Source organism: Hippopotamus amphibius, chromosome 13, assembly GCF_030028045.1.
Source record: "Hippopotamus amphibius kiboko isolate mHipAmp2 chromosome 13, mHipAmp2.hap2, whole genome shotgun sequence".
Taxonomy (NCBI): Eukaryota; Metazoa; Chordata; class Mammalia; order Artiodactyla; family Hippopotamidae; genus Hippopotamus; species Hippopotamus amphibius.
Window position 1 is genome coordinate 63,018,457 of NC_080198.1, and position 17,555 is coordinate 63,036,011.

Genomic DNA, 17,555 nt, shown 5'->3' on the forward strand with positions numbered 1-17,555 from the left:
AAATAAAGATAGATGTATAGCTTTAATAGCTATGCATTTGCCTTAAAGAACAATACATATGCCTGTATTTCAAATATACTTCAGCTACCTAATAGTTAATGAACTAGTTCTCCTTTGTATTGATTTTAATGTGCTTAATGATGTGTTTATCAGTGTATAACTTTCAAACAAAAATACTGTGATGCATGTTGAGGGATCAAAGAATCGACTTTATTTTCAGTATTTCCACTTTTCTAAATCATACAGAGAATAGCTGAACTGTTCTTGCACAAATTCCTACTGTATTTCATTTACATTGGTGTATATAATAGTTCTAATTTCTGAGCTTTGTATACCAGATGTCAGGTGATTGACACGTACTATCTCAAACTAGCACCTAACAGGAGTAAGAGCCCTAAAAAGCAAGTATTACCACTTAACGTTTTACATATTAGGAAACTGAAGCTTAGACAAATTTAAAAATTGGGCTTTTATCACTCAGGTGGTTAGTTATAGAGCCAAAATTTCAATCTTATGTGCCTTACTCCAAAGTACTTGTTTTTTTCTCACTACCCCATAGAATCCTACAGAGAGTGGGATCTCTTTTTTAAGACATGTGATTATTGTTTTAAATTATCTGATTTAGAATTCATACAATTCAAATCAGTTCAACAGATACTTTTTGAATGTGTGGTTCAATAGATATGTACTGCTGAGATAAACCCAGAGTCAAGCCTCAGGTAGCCTACAGATCAGCAATGAGGCTATGACAAACATGATATAGCTGTAATTCAAAGTAGAATGAGCTAAGTTGATGCAGTAACATGATAATTAAGAGAGGAAAGTTCCCTTTGGTTGAGAGAACCAAGAGAAGTATCTTGTAGCAGAAAAGATTTGAGATGGCTTGAAAACAGCGCAGAGAGGATGATGGGAATGAGGGGTAAAGAAAGTGGTGTGAGTGAATGCTTAAAGACAGGAAACCATGCTGTGTATTTGCAGAAAAGCAAGAAGCTGTTCATTTAGATTTTGGAATAAAATCTGACCAGAAATGAAATGGAAAAGTCAGCACTTGCCTTTGAATACCTACCTAGAGACCAACTTCAAAAACCTGTGTGTACTTCTGGTATTCCTTTGCTAATAAGATAAAAGAAGAGAGTAGACACAAACAACTCTCTCATGATTTGAGGATTACTTAATGTAAGAAGAAGAGGCAATGAACGTGAATTATATGAATATCTTTTGTTTCTCATACCAGACTTCTTTCATTAAAGAAAAGTAGGAGACTCAGTTAAATAAGGTAGTTCAAAGAAGGTTTTTAAAATAATAATTTTCTGTTAATTTAGTACTGTAGAAAACAATGTTTGTGGTAAAATAAGTCCAGTATCAGAGTTACTAAAAATTTCAAAGGCATCTAATTTCTTTGATTTTGAAAGCTGATAACATCCTGTAGTGCCTGATTTGCATACTGTTGACACTGTAGCTACAACTGAAACAATGGCCGCCAAGCAAAGGAGATTCCTTCTAAGGTGTTGTTATGGTGAATGGCTTCGGAACCTCTAGGGAACCTCTAGGGAGCCACAAAGTAATCTGTTACATGTAGATGATAATATTATATGCTTATAGGTCTTCCGTCAGCCTTACTCTAGGAGTGATTCTTTCAGTCAGTATTCTCCAGAAAAACAAAAGAGAGAGAGAGAGATGGAGACTGACTGATTTATTATAAGGAATTGGCTCACATGATTATGGAAGCTGAGAAGTCCCACAATCTTGCATTTGTACCTTGGAGGCCCAGGAAAGATGCAGGTATAAATTCTGGTCTGAGTTCAATGTTTGAGAACCAGAAACACAAACAATATAAGTCTCAGTCTAAGGACAGTAGAAGGCCGGTGTCCAGCTCAAGTAGTCTTCTGCCTTTTTGTTCTTTTCGGACCCTCAACTGGTTGAATGATGCCTACTCAGATTGGGGAGGGCCATCTGCTTTGCTCAGCTTACCAATTCAAATGCTAATAATCTCTTCTGGAAACACTCCCACAGATATACACAAATATATGTTTAAACAGATATCTGGGCATCCGTGATTCAGTCAAGATGACACATGAAATTAATCATCACAGTGATGTGTGATTCCCTCAATAGAGTCTCAAGAAGATTTCTGTTTAGGCCTGTTTTTATGGCTTTTACTTAAGTGCCAGGTTAAGAAATGGAGTAAGGGCAATCTTTTTCCCTTTTAGAATGTAATGATATTCAGTGCTTTCTTCGAGAGAGAAGGGGCTAGCCACCAGCAAAGGTGGAGAGGTGAGAGGAAATTGACAACTTAGAAAAGGCATCAGGTTGTAAGGACTTGTGATAGCCCTCAAAAGTTTTGGGGGGAAAATATAAGATTTGAAGGTAAAATGGAGCAGTTATATGGTAATTTCTTGAGAATTAGCAGGAGCTCCACCCTCACCTAACTGGTCCAGTAGCAAGTGCGCAGTGGAATGAGCGGATTGCGAGCAGCGATTGCAGATGTCTCTCCTTTTCACCAAGGAGAAAACGAAGCCTATCAGGCAGAGTTAGAATTCTTTTTGCAGGTGGAGAGGGGGAAAGCTGAGATCATATATACACTGGTAACCTTTTTTAAAGGTGAATGTTTTCCTACATCAATAAATATTTTTCTATGTAATAAAAATAAATAAAGAGAGGTCAGTAGCTTTCCTTTGATATTTAAATGAGGTTTGGGGTCATCCCAGATATTTAGAATTATTTCTGTGGAATACAAGAAATATTAAGAGCTAGAAAGAAAACAATGAAAAAACATGGTGAAATTTGGTTCTTTCTTTAATCAGTAGTATTATAAATCATAAATTCCAATGTTTAATCTGAATTTTATTTTACTCTAAATTTTTGTTCCTGTTTATATGTGTAACACTTAATGACATGTTGTAATTTCATTACATAAAGTCCCCCCCAAATAGTAAATCAGACTAGAAAAATTCCTAGGTATGCCAGAAGTGGGCAAAGGGAAACATGGTTGGTCCAGAAAATGTCTTATGCCTGCCCAGTTGACAATACCTGACCCATCTATTATGTGGAAAAGATTACATGAGAAGCCTCCTAAAATAGGTTGTTAGGGAATATATTTCAAGGTATACAGAAAGATGTCAGTAACAGCATACCCTTACTTGGACATGGATTTATGTAAAAGGCAATGGAAAAGATAGAGAAGATTCCAGGAGAATTTCCAGGATGCATTAATCACAATATCTGATTCTGAGGGAATTTTTATGACTTACCTGGTAAGGTGGAAAAAAAGCAGCAAAGATTAAAGAAGTGAGAAATAATTGAATTCAAAGGATTTCTTATTGATTTGCAAAACTTTGTGAGTAATAACATTGTATTTTACTCATACTACAGAAAAAAAAACTCTCAGGTTTGGAAAGAAAATAAAGGATTATAATTAGGTGCCACAGAACACTCAGGATTCAATCTAAAGGAAGAGGAAATTACTAACCAATAAAATAATTGTGTTCTTTTTGAAGATTTGTGTGGAATATAAGTCTCAATTTTACATGGTATCAGTTTAGTCTAGACTTAGGTTAGAAACTGCTGACTATTCCCAAGCTTCCTTAATTATGGCCTATTGGGACTGTGACTCTGGTAAAAATCTATCAGAATTCTCTGTGGTTTTTAGAAGCATGGTCTTTCTGAGTGTACACACAATGGCACCTGTTGTTGGCTCTAGATATTTCTGCCTTTTTAACAAACTAGGGATTTGTATATTAATCAAACCATAGCAGTCAACATAATGGTCAAATAATAAAAGTTTATGTGTAAGGGTGAGGATTAAGTGAACCCAGTCCAATTCCCTCTGAAAGTTTTTCTTGGATTAACTTCATAGATTCAGGAGATATTAGTAGGGAGCATGGTAGGACCACCAGCTCTGCCATGTATTAAGCTGGAATTACTTACTCTTACAGAGGTGATGCAGCCCTAACCAGGTCAAGTAAATGATTAAAATTCCTGTTGTTTCTGATAACTTTGAGTTTGGTTTCAGAGAATTATATAATTTTAAGAGTGACAGAAATTGTCATTTTGTTTTCAGATGAGTAATGTTCACTTTAATTAACAATCGATATCCCTTTTGATCAAATAGTATCAGAGCTCTTTTCATAGTTGAGGAATTCCTTATGACTTTTGGTGAGGAGTGGAAATTGCCTGTTATTATTAAAAAGTTGAGAATGCCAGACACTCTTTTTCACAGCCTCCCTTGCAGCCAGAAAGTAGACATATCTATGTCTTGCCAATCAAATGCACTCATTTTGTACTTGACTCAGGAGCTAGTGGCACAAGAAGCACAAAATAGTAGAGCATTTTCCTCTTGCATAGTACTGGGGAGGTTTTGGGTAAATTAGATTATGTCCTTAGTACAGAAGTGGCAATTATATCAGCAGCATTGGTAGTTACAGCTCAATTTTGATTTTTAGGGTGGAAGAAGGGGTCAGAAGTAAGAGCAGGTAAGCTACTGTCTAGTGGCAATTTCAGGAGTTCTGTCACTAGGTCAGTGCTGTACCTGCTCAGTTTTGGGGAATTGTTCCTGAGTGCTTAATTGAAATCTTTCTTCTCTAGTTCCTCCAAAGATTCTGTGAGCTACTGTGTATCTATTTAATGAATTCCTTATCTAATTCAGTCAGACAGAGTTGCTTTATCTTACTAGAAACTAACAACCATGACTGACAAAATATCTAGTTAACATTAATAATCTTTTAAATTGTGATATATTATAGTGTCTTAGATTATGTTTCCCAAAAGCAACCAGAGATAAAAATTTGAATACAAGGGTTACATTTGTGAAGTGATTCCTAAATACCACTTTGGGAACAGGGAAATAAAGGGAAGGGGGAAAAAGCTAATAAATATTGCATTATTGAGCAGATTATTGTTTTCAACAACTCTGGCAGAAAATGTAGAAAACACCTGAGAGTTATCTCTCTTCACCTAAGAGGGTGATGATAACTTGTAACATAGGTGGTTAACCTCTTCTCATTACTGCAGCTCTGAGGCAGGGACCTCATGTATGTAGCAGAGGCAGCTGGATACCAAGAAGAACAGCATTCCTACATAGTGGCCCTTTCCAGACAATCTGGCCTTGTGTAATCAATATACCCAGATATTGACACCTAATCAACATAGCCACATATCTCTTTTTTCCTTCTCTGAACTTCATCCCCAGGAAACTCTCTACACCCTGTGCTTGGGCTGTGTATCAGTTTCTTATTTCTGCTGTAACAAGTTGTTGTACATTTAGTAACTTAAAAGAATACAAATTTATCCTCTTACAATTCTGGACGTCAAAAGTCCGAAATTGGTGTCACTGCAGTTTTAAGGTGTACTGGCTTCTGTGAAGGATCTGAGGGGAGAATCTATTTCTTTTATCTTTTCAGCTTCTAGTGGCCTCCTATGATGGTCAATTTCATGTATCAACTTGACTGGCCTACAAAATGCTGGGATAGCTGGTAAAACATTATTTCTGAGTGTGTCTGTGAAGGTGTTTCCAGAACAGATTATCATTTGAATCAGTAGATTGAGTAAGAAAATGGCCCTCACCCATGTGGATGGGCATCATTCAATCCACTGAGGGCCTGAATAGAACAAAAAGTAGAAGAAAAACAGATTCACTCTCTTTGCTTAAACTGGGACGTCCATCTTTTCCTGCGCTCAGACATCAATGCTCCAGGTTCTCAGGCCTTAGGACTTGAAATGAGACTTACACCATTGATTCCCCTCGTTTTCAGCCCTTCAGGCTTGGACAGGAACTATATCACTGGCTTTCCTGTGTCTCCATCTTGCAGATGGCAGTCTGTGGAACTTCTCAGGTTCTAAAATTGCATACGCCAATCCCTCACAATACAGACATATCTCATTTTATTGCACTTTGCTTTGTTGCGCTTTGTAAATATTGCATTTTTTTTTTTACAAAATAAAGGCCTGTGGTAACCCTGCCTTGTCAAATGATAGTTAACATTTTTTAGGAATAAAGTATTTTTAATTAAGGTATGTACATGTTTTAGACATAATGCTGTTATACACTTAGTAGACTAAATTATAGCGTAAACAACTTTTATACTCACTGGAAAACCAACATATGTGTGACGATTTATTACAGTATTCACTGTATTGTGGTGGTTTGGAACTGAACTCACAGTGTCTCAGACACGTGCCTGTAAGTCTCTTTCTATATACCTATATCTATATATGAGTGGTTCTGCTTCTCTGGAGAACCCTGACTAATATGTCTCCTGTATCCCTTGGCTTGTGGCCCTTTTCTCCTTGTACAAAGTGCATCACTCCTGTCTCTGTTTCCACCGTCATATCACCTTTTCCTTTGATTCAGACTCTAACTGTGCCTCTCTTGCAGGGATCCTTGCTATTGCACTGGACTCACTCATATAATCCAGGATAATCTCTTCATCTCAAGGTCATTAACCTGATCACATCTGCAAAGTTCCTTTTGCCATAAAACGTAACATTCACAGACTCTGGGCATTAGGAGATGAGCATCTCAGAGTCCATTATTCAGTCTACCACAAATGGGATTTCCTGCTTGGCAATAAAACTTTTTCATTCAGCAGTCTTTCTTTGGTTTTGAAATGCATTTATTTTGGAACAGTAAAAAAGCTGGGCAGTTTATTTCTCAGCTCACATTTTTTATTGACTGGAAGCTGCTTTAGGGGCATCAACTTCTTAGCACTTTCTGACTTCTTTCCTATCCCCCACCCACTAGCCAATAGAGTGTCCTGAGGTGGAGAGTTGCAGGTGTTCTTAATAAGATGCTAGTGTCATCCACTGGAACAGCGAGTGCTGAGGGAACATGAACATGGCATCAGCGATGTTCCATACATATAGAAAGCAACCAAAATGCATGAGAATTAGCCAAACTAATTAACTAAATACTATGTAAACAAGTTCATTTCTAGATAATGGGCATATGATGACATGCACTTTCCCTTGAGGCCATGTTTAAAAGCTGACTCCATGAGTTGCCTGTGTTTCTGCAGTTTGAGTGTCTCCACTGATAAGACACAAAAGAGCAAATGCAAAATATATTCATGGCAGACATTTGAGTTACCTGATAAGGAGGGGGGGCAATTATTCATGAATTTTACTCCAACCCTTTAATGTTCAGGGGAGATGTTATTATTAGTGCATGGCGTGAAAGAAGAAACTGGGAGATCTAGTCACAGCAATAACTTCAAAGAGAGATTTAAACAGCCTTCCATTAATTTTTCTGGTAGTTAACTTTAGTCTCCTCGTCCCTTTTGGAAATTGAGCACCAAAAACAAACATGACAATCACTCAGTCATATTTTGACATCAGTTTCTATGGTGTGTCCACAAAACTTGAGTTGCATGTACTTTATTCAGATTTAGGAACAGCAGGATATATAGCTGGAAATGAAAATAAGATCTTAAAGAATAGGAATCTGTCATCAAATCCAACAGGCAGCACATTAGACAAAAATTACATATTGTCAAAATTCCACTTGAACATCCTTTGTTTTATCTATAGATACAGAACTCAGAAATTGAAACATTAAAAAGTTTTCCATATTGAAAAATGTAAACAGACTTCCGGATATCTTTGTCCTATGAGGATGATTTTGCTGGTTTTTTCCAGTTTCCTCCTGGCCTTCAATTAACTATTCCTTAGTAATTAAGGCTGTAGATGGAATCATTTCTTATACTTGGTCCCATGAATAAGGCATTTTGCTTCTCTGTCAGTGATCACAAAATTATCCCCTTTTTGTTTTGGTAGACCGAGCCATAATACATTGTGAATCACAGGTAGAACAGTTTTATACTACGAGAGCATAGAGCAATGAGACTGAGGAAAAGGCAGCTTTAGATTTTATCTCTCATGCTTACTCTGAGGAACGTACAAGAATTTCCATACTATTTAAGGTGTTGATTTTCTCTCACACGATGGTCTAGCCAAAAAACCATATGTGAATTTCAGTCAATCAAGTAATTGAAAGGTTTATAATAGTGTAACTTGAAATGTTAATCATGAAACCCAACCTGGGATACATCCAGGTTTTATTCAATGGCTGAAACATATTTAATTTGGAAACACTTCTTTAAATATAATATAGTACAAAATTACACATAAGAAATTGGGTACTGAGCCTTGCAGGGATACCTTGTAAGCAAAGGGCCCTGATGCTCAATTTTCAGTAGCTTCAGGGTAAACTCATTTCTGGGACCAACTATTTAATCATGTGAATTTTGGGAAGCACAAATAGTTTTTGAGCAGGAAAATACCTGGATTTAAAAAATAATTTGAAAGTATTATGTCATACCAATTAGAGCAAAGAGAGGCTGAATGTAGGGAAACCTATTAGAATTCTATTTTAACAATCTAGGCAAAACATGTTTTAGTCCTAACTAGAGGATTGCATTGGAATTGGGACTGAAAAGGTCTTTGCAGGATTTGAAGACAGGTTAGTAGAAGTAAGTAAAGGAAAAGTGGGAATTAAGGATGCTTCTGAGGATCTGTTGTCTACAAGGATAGTGAATGGGAGAATATTGGTGCCAAGTGGGAGACGAAGTCAAGAAGAAGCTCACATTTATAATTCTGATTTTCAACATTTTAATATTTAGCTGTAGGCCAAAGGAAATCCAGATGAAAATATAAACCAGGAAGTAAATAAAAATGCAGGTGTAGTGTTCAGTAGACAGTTTAGGACTAGGAAAATGAAGACAGACTACATATCTTATAGGTAATATATGTAAAAAGTCCCCATGGTACTTAAAATGAAGAAATAAAGCAGATGCACAATAAATACATATAGATTCCTGCTTCTTGTTTTTACATATTTATTTTTCTTTCATAAGCACATCATTTTCCTCTCAGTTGATTGAAATTTGGGAAGTGATTATTAAAGTTACACAATAAATATTGAACTTACATTGATTACATTACATAAATGCTCCTAGAACCTGCATAGTATATATGCATTCCTACTTTCAAAGGTAGCCAGTTATAGGTCTCAATATGTTTTATTCTTAGAGAATAATATGACTTCATTTAAAAAACATGGTTTTCAAGTAAATAACTGCCCTGTTTTACTCTTGATATTAAGCTAAATAATGCAGTTTTTAATATTATAAATTTACATTGATTATGCAGAAAGAAAACAATGTTTACAGTAAAAAATTTCCTTTTCCTGCTTTTACATCTAATTCCTTATATGGTAAATTGGCCATCCCTTTGGAAATCAAGCAATTTCTTGTTTAATGGAAATTTAAAAGTGATTATAAGCCATTAAAAATAAAAATTCAAATTCAAATATATTTATTTTTAACATAGTTATTACTCATATTTTTTAAATGCTAAATATGTGATATTATATAAATTAAATTTTTTAAATTACCAATCCATTTTATGACTCTAAAAATATTAAATATAAATTTCTGGGGACTAATTAAATTATAAAATCTGTGCCATCAATGGATTACATAAATTTTGAGGCTCCCAATAATAAATATGATTGATTACAATATCCAAATGTTTGTGTAAATTGATGGGAAGGAATATACAGCTGAGAACCTTAGATGTGGATATGTGAATTCTAAATGGAAACATGAAGATTTCTAGTATGCATGTAAATCTACCTATAATAAAAGAGAAGAGGCTAGCAGATAATAATGTTTATATTTTAATAACTAGAAAGATAAACACACATTTGAATATTTCAAAAATAATTTTGAAGCTTAAAAAACACTCAGTTCAGAGAAAGATGTGAGAAACAAATGCTCCAATAAAGTGAAACATAAGTGAGGCTGAGAAACATAGTTGTCTATAAAATGGACATGGAATAAATGAAGCATAGAGAGGGAAGGAAATTGGGATATCAGCCCTCACTCACACTGTATTCTAACACAAGAAAGTGTAATTTCATTCCAGCCAATCTAATATGTGCTGTCAGTTGTTGGGAGGTATGAAGTAGGGCTTAGGGCGAGTGTATTGCAGTAGGTAAGAGTATGGGCTCTGGAGCTGGCCTTTCTAGGACAGAATTATACGGGTACTTTATGGCAAGTGACAGACTATTTGTGACAGTTTCCTCATCTGTAAAATGGAATACAAACAATGCCTACCTCATAAATAGTGTGCATATAAATTCAGCTAATACATGCCTAGAATAGTCCCTAGCATATACTAAGTTCTTAATAAATGTTGTCCTCTCTAATAGAAATGTGTTGTTGGGAAGAGTCATTTTATTTTTAATAGTTTCCAGTGGCACATTCTTTTCTTCAGTTGTCTCCAGACAATAATAGAATGAATAAAATTTTGGAGAATATATCCACTGGTACTTCTCATGCTGTATCTTCCTTTAGGCTTTCTTAAGACAATTTGTCATCTTTGGACTCTTTTCATTTTAATTTCCAAAATATTACTCAAGTCAGGATTTTTAGAAATTTGTGGAATCTTCTTTGACTCTAACTTATGGTAATCTTCTCTATTATGAATCTTAGAGAAACTGTTACCGTGTACTTTTCATATACTCTCTAAAATTATTAACGACTTTTTTAAGTAACTATTGAAAATACCTTGACAACAAGGCCAAATCTTTTTTTTTTTTTTTTTAATTTGTTTATTTTTGGCTGAGCTGGGCTGCACGCAGGATCTTAGTTTTGGACCAGGGATCAAACCCACACCCCCTGTAGTGGAAGCGCAGATTCTTAACCACTGAACCACGAGGGATGTCCCAACAATGCCAAATCTTATATATCTCTCTTTTATAATGTCTAAATTCATTCATTTTGAAGAGTAGATAAAAAACTGAATACATTAACTAATAAAATCTGTCTTCATGTAATGCATTATTGTTACTCAGTAGTCTCTGCTAATTTTTTCCATTAATTTTTAACATTTTCAATAATTCAGACTTTCTGTTTGAATAAAAATATAACTGGTGTGATATAGATACTAACCAGATATGAATATCAAATATCTTTATTATATATAACAATATTTCTTACTATATTATAGATAGATTATTGTGGTAAACATTGTGGAATTTCCAAATAAAGGTGTCACCATGTAGAAATAAGCATCAGAATTAATAACTTTTATTTAAGGCTAAAATTCTGTGAGGCCTCCTAATTACTGGTGCCATTCTGACTAGGATTTTAAAAAAATGGATGGAGAACAATTAGCATTAAATTTCCAAAAAAAATAAGCGAGCCAGCAAGTAAAGAAAGTCAGTCATTATAATGGAACAAAAATGGAGAAAAATAAATACAACCCAGACTAAGCCAAAATCAGAAAACATCTTAGCAAATTAAAGTCTCCATAGAAACAGCAGGTCTCAGAAAAATTGTAGGTTTTGATTTGGAAAGATTATGGTAAAGACCACAGGTGGCTGTCATTTTTTAAAGGCATGTATTGAAAAATAAGATGCTACTAATTTTGATAAATGTGTACTATGTCCATCTGATATCATCTACATAGCAATACTAATATGAGAAGTACAGTAACTTCAGTCTTCTGTAAGAAGTCATACCACATATTTCTCTTATAAACATACTATGGAAATACATATAAATATATTTAATTTATGAGTAATGTTCTCTATTATAATGCAGTCTTTGTTTAGTCTTGTGACTAAGTAATGAATTGTTGGGCGTTTGCTCTCACGTTGATCAACTGCATAAATAAGTAAAATATGTCCTTCAGTCTTTATTTAAAATCACATGACCATTACTCAGTGGAGTTTTGAAAGAACACACCGTGCACATTACTTCCTAATGGATGGTATCATTCAAAGAGCGAGGTTTGGAAATAGGCTACTATAGGGACTGAGAATTGCCATCATCCTCCATCTCTCCAACCATTTTAAGTAAAAGTGACAAAGAAAAACCTTAGCTTGCTATATTATTAGCAAAAATGTCAATTCATGGATTATTAGTGTAAATGCTACAGTCAGTTAGTGCTGTAGCATCTGGATCTAATGAAGAAAAGCAAAGCCAAAAACATTTGGTGAGAGTTTAAATGAGGTCATTCATCTGTTTTTGAACAAAGATTTCCCACCCCAGTGCCACATGCAAAAGTGAGCAGTGTTTGATTGACATTACTTTAAAATGGTATCAGTCAAATAAACTACCAGAATTTTCTATGACCCAATAAAATAAGTAAATAAGAGACAAGATTGACTATTCAACAATTAATAATGCCTGATTCTAGACTGACTTTATTTACAATTTGTTTCTACTTATTAAAAATAGTATCCTTTTACATTATTACTAAATAATAATAATAAAAACTTGAAAATATTTCAATTATACACAATTTCAGAACAATGCTCTCTGGTCAATAAGTATTTGCAATAGTTACTGTAAATTCAATTAAGGAACTTCCTAGCTGGCACAGTGGTTAAGAATCCACCTGCCAATGTAGGGGACACAGATTCTATCCCTGCTCCAGGAAGATCCCACATGCCATGGAGCAACTAAGCTGATGTGCCACAACTATTGAGCCCCTGTACCCAAGAGCCCATGAGCCACAGCTGTTGAGCCTGTGTGCTGCAAATACTGAAGCCCGTGTGCCACAATAAGAGAAGCCACCACAATGAGGAGCCCACACACCACAATGAAGAGTAGCCCCTGCTCTCCATGACTAGAGAAAGCCCATGTGCAGCAATGAAGACCCAATGCAGCCAATAAATAAATAAATAAATAAATAAATAAATAATAAATTCAATTAAAATTATAGTAAGATATAGGTTGTTTTTTAATTGTAAAAATGTTACTATTTGGGGGTTTTGATGTGATTAATTTGGCTTTAACAAATTAGCAATTATAAAGAAGCAAACTTAAAAGTAGTAATTTGTATTGAACAGCTACAATGAGCTGTTCAACCATAAATTTATTATTTATATTTTCTTAGGGAAACTTTTTAAAAATGAAATTTGAATGCTCAGGGAAATAATTTAGGCTACTGTTTGATTTTTTTCATACAGTGGAAGGCTAACCAGCAGCCACAATTAAAATGCCCTTCTTGGGAAGTAGGAATAACTGAAAGTACTGAATGAAGGTAGCATGCAGTAGTTTAGCTGAGACAAGTTTTGTGAAGGAAACACTACTGCCAGGTTCAAATGTATTCTCTCTCATAGAAGAGGGAAACAAGGGCATCTGAAACACTAATGGCTTTCCGTTAATGTCGACTCAATAGATACTATAATTTTTTTAGCAATTTCTTATAAATCAAGATAACAGTTAAATGTTACCATCATTTAGATATCAGGAACAGGAACATCAGTGAAAAGAAAAAAAGAAAAAGGAAACCAAAGGAATAAAAAGGGAGAATGAAAAACCTAGTGGTCCTTTATTGCCATTTATGTTTCCAATCATATTACTAATAGATTATGATGTTTTAAAGGCATGCAAACGTAAAGGGACAGATAAATGTGAATTAAATGACCTCCAGAATTGTTGCTTTTTAGTGTTCAAATTGTTACTGAGGTATTGTCACATTCACATTTGCTACAGAAAGTTAAAAAGCAAAACAAAAAAACCCTTACTAGTGTTGAGTCCACCGCTGCTTTTCATTAAAATTGTTTTTAACTCTTAACATTCTTTAACAACCAAATTTTAATTTATTTGTTTTGGAAACCAGCCACAGGCCATTTAAAGCTGCCTTTAAATGGACTCTACCTTAACTGCTAAATGGTTTACAATGTAAAATTATGCACTTGGGTAGGATTTTTTTCTATTAATTTAGGGCTCTCTGCTAATTATAGCCTATATGAAGTGCCATAATGAAACCTATGAACACTTCAGAATCCCAAAGATTTTAAAACTCATTCACCTTTAACGATAAGATTATTTTTAACAACACAATGAACACAGTTCGCAAACATGGGCCAATTATTTATGGTGATGGCGATCTGTCTGCAACGCAGAGAATGACTACTTAACATTAATGTCTAGTCATTACATGGCCAACATAGACTGAAAGCCCTAATACTGAAGCAAAGAATTTCGGGAGCTTTCTAGTCCAGTTTTGTTTTTGAAAACAATATTATCTGTAACTTGTCCCATTTTAAATTATGCTTACCCTTCCTTCTGCAACTTGAACTAACTGAAATAGTAAATGTTTAAAAAAACTAAATTTTCCATACATTAATTTGGGAAGAGTAGTGAATTTGAGTAAAGACCCATGAGTCAATTTATGTTACATATATCTATTTCTTTATAGGACTTGAGCAATAGGATTGCATAAACAGTACTGGGTTCATCTAGGTCATCTAATTTGTTGGTGTTTACTTATAGTACTGGTATAATTCTTTTGATTTATGTAGAATTGGTAATAATGTCCCCTTTCCATTTATAATTTTGAATTCAACAGGATGTTTTTGATATTTAATCATTATCAAAACCATGGCATTGCCATAAAGTCTATAGTAATCTATAATCCTGCCAGTTCTGTACAAATTATTCCCTTCATCTCATCTTTGCCAATAATAAATATAATAATATTTTATTTATTTTATTCTAATCTAATCATTAAAAGAAATTACATCACTAGAGAAGCTAGATATATCACTTTGCATTTTTATTGGCTATTTTATATTTTTTTCTTCTGTGAAAGATCTTTTAAAATAATTTCCCCATTGTTTTTAGAGGTATTTGCCTTTTTAATATTAATTTATGGAAATATTTTTATAGTATGGATATTCACTTTTTTCCTATACCTAAAGCAAATATCCTCTACCAGATTGGGAAATGTCTTCATTTCATTTATGATGCTTTGCTTAATTGTTTAAGTTGAAACATTATCTAGCCCTCATGTTCATGTATTTGGATGATAATAAATGAAGGCTACAAAGCACCTTCCACTCCCACATATTTTCATATACTTTCATTTTGTTAAAACTTGCAGAAATAAAAGATTTTGCAACATAGCATTACAAGCAACTGAAGAATCTATGTTAGATACTTTTGTTCCTACACTCTTTGCAATTTTCCTAGACTGCACTCTAGCTTTATAGCCAGTATCTTCTGTTGTCTTGGTTCCTCGGAGCCCATGTCTCCAAGCTCCCTCATGCAATTCACAAAAGGATTTCAATATAATTTCTCAAACAAAGAAAAGTGATTTTAAAAGAAATTCAGGTTCTAGTTGTTAGGATTATACAATTGCATTAAATAACCTTCTCACCATTAGGAAACTACATTGCATAAAACCCCTGAAATATATTTTTCACAAATGACCACTTTTGTCCCATAATCTCTTGCTCAAGAACTATTGTGAACTCTTGTGAGTTTACTCTAGTGAGTGAAACTAACTTTTCATGAACTAAACTGCAGTCCTTATCATTTGTAAAATTTTTGTTCTACCATTCCACTGTTTTTTAGTCTTTTTGTATTCAGCCTTCCTCAATAACTGCAGCCCACCATTGACCTATCTCATTCTGGATCATCTTTTCTTGTCACATAGTGCAATACTTCCTTCTTTTCTATTGCTTTCTAATTTAACAATCAATGAGTATAAATTTTTGCTTTCCCAATATAATAGTTTCTAGTCCTCTCATATCCTCTACCTTTTTTTACCTTTTATTTTCAAGAAGTATAAGGTTTATATTTTCACTTCATATATGTAGGTTACAAATACTACTTTAAGTATATGTTCAGTACAAAGTCCAAAATTTTGGATAGTGATGCATTCATTCAAACATTTTTGTCTACTGGAAGTATATTACAAAAACGAAAGCATAAACACAATAGCTTCCTTTTTTTTCTTTCAATTTTTATTGGAGTATAATAGCTTTACACTGTTGTGCCAGTTTCCACTGTACAACAAAGTGAATCAGTTGTATTTACACATATATCTCCACATGCCCTCCCTCTTGAGCCTCCCTCCCACGCCTTTTGGTCAACACCAATTATTGAGTTGACCTCCCTGTGTTATGCAGTTACTCCCCACTAGCTATCTGTTTTACATTTGGTAGTGTATATATGTCAATGCTACTCTCTCACTACATCCCAGCCTCCCCTTCCCCCCCTCCCCATGTCCTCAAGTCTGTTCTCTACATCTGTTTCTTTATTCTTCCTCTGCCACTGAGTTCATCAGTACCATGTTTTTAGATTCCATATATATGTGTTAGCATAAGATATTTGTTTTTTCTTTCTAACTTACTTCACTCTGTATGACAGACTCTAGGTCCATCTACCTCACACAAATAACTCAATTTCATTCTTTTCTATGGCTGAGTAATATTCCACTGTATATATATGCACCACATCTTCTTTATCCATTCATCTCTCAATGGACATTTAGGTTGCTTCCATGTCCTGGCTATTGTAAATAAAGCTGCGGTGAACATTGTGGTATGTGTATCTTTTTGAATTATGGTTTTCTCTGGGTATATGCCAAGTAGTGGATTGCTGGGTTATATTGTAGTTCTATTTTAAGTTTTTTAAAGAACCTCCATACTTTACCATAGTGACTGTATCACTTTACAGTCCCACCAACAGTGCAGGAGGGGTCCCTTTTCTCCACAATCTCTCCAGCATTTATTGTTCCTAGATTTTTTGATGATGGCCAATCTGACTGGTGTGAGGTGATACCTCATTGTGGTTTTGATTTGCATTTCTCTAATGATTAGTGATGTTGAGCATCTTTTCATGTGTTTGTTGGCCATCTGTATGTCTTCTTTGGAGAAGTGTCTGTTTAGGTCTTCCACCCATTTTTGGATGGGGTTGTTTTGTTTTGTTTTGTTTTGTTTTGTTTTGTTTTGTTTGATATTGAGCTTCATGAGCTGCTTATATCTTTTGGCGATTAATCCTTTGTCAATTGCTTCATTGGCAAATACTTTCTCCCACTCCAAGTGTTGTCATTTTGTCATGTTTATGGTTTCCTTTGCTGTGCAAAAACTTTTAAGTTTCATTAGGTCCCATTTGTTTATTTTTGTTTTTATTTCCTTTACTCTAAAAGGTGGTTCAAAAAAGATCTTGCTGTCATTTATGTCATAGAGTGTAATAGCATCCTTAAAAACACACACACTTACTTCACTTGATCATTTGGCATTCTATATTTCTGGACCATAGTATGGTTATTCTCAGCCATTCTATGGGAATACCTAGTAGTTCATAACAGATGGGGTATGAATTTTTGGCCCTTGCAATTTTATATTGTAAAATGAATATAAGTAATATATTTGCTACAACTGATTCAAAAATGAAATATAATCCAACCAAGTGGTATAAGCTATCTCAAATATCAGAACTTTGAATGAATGACATTGCAAAGGATTTTATTTCCATATAAAGAAGGGACAAGCTTTCAACCATTCAAGAACACCCAGTTTCTTACATGTGAAACTAACCCTTGGTGACAGCAGGTGCCTGAAGTGACCAATCTCTGACTTCTTTCCCTAGTGAAAGGTGATTAAGAGGGTGATAGCATACTAACTCTGTGAACATCTGGAATTCGACAATAGACTGAGCCAAATCTGATCATGTTTCAGTTTTGAAAGTGGAAGAGAAATATTACACATTATACTAACACATAGATTACTTCTGACTCCTAGTTGTATCAAC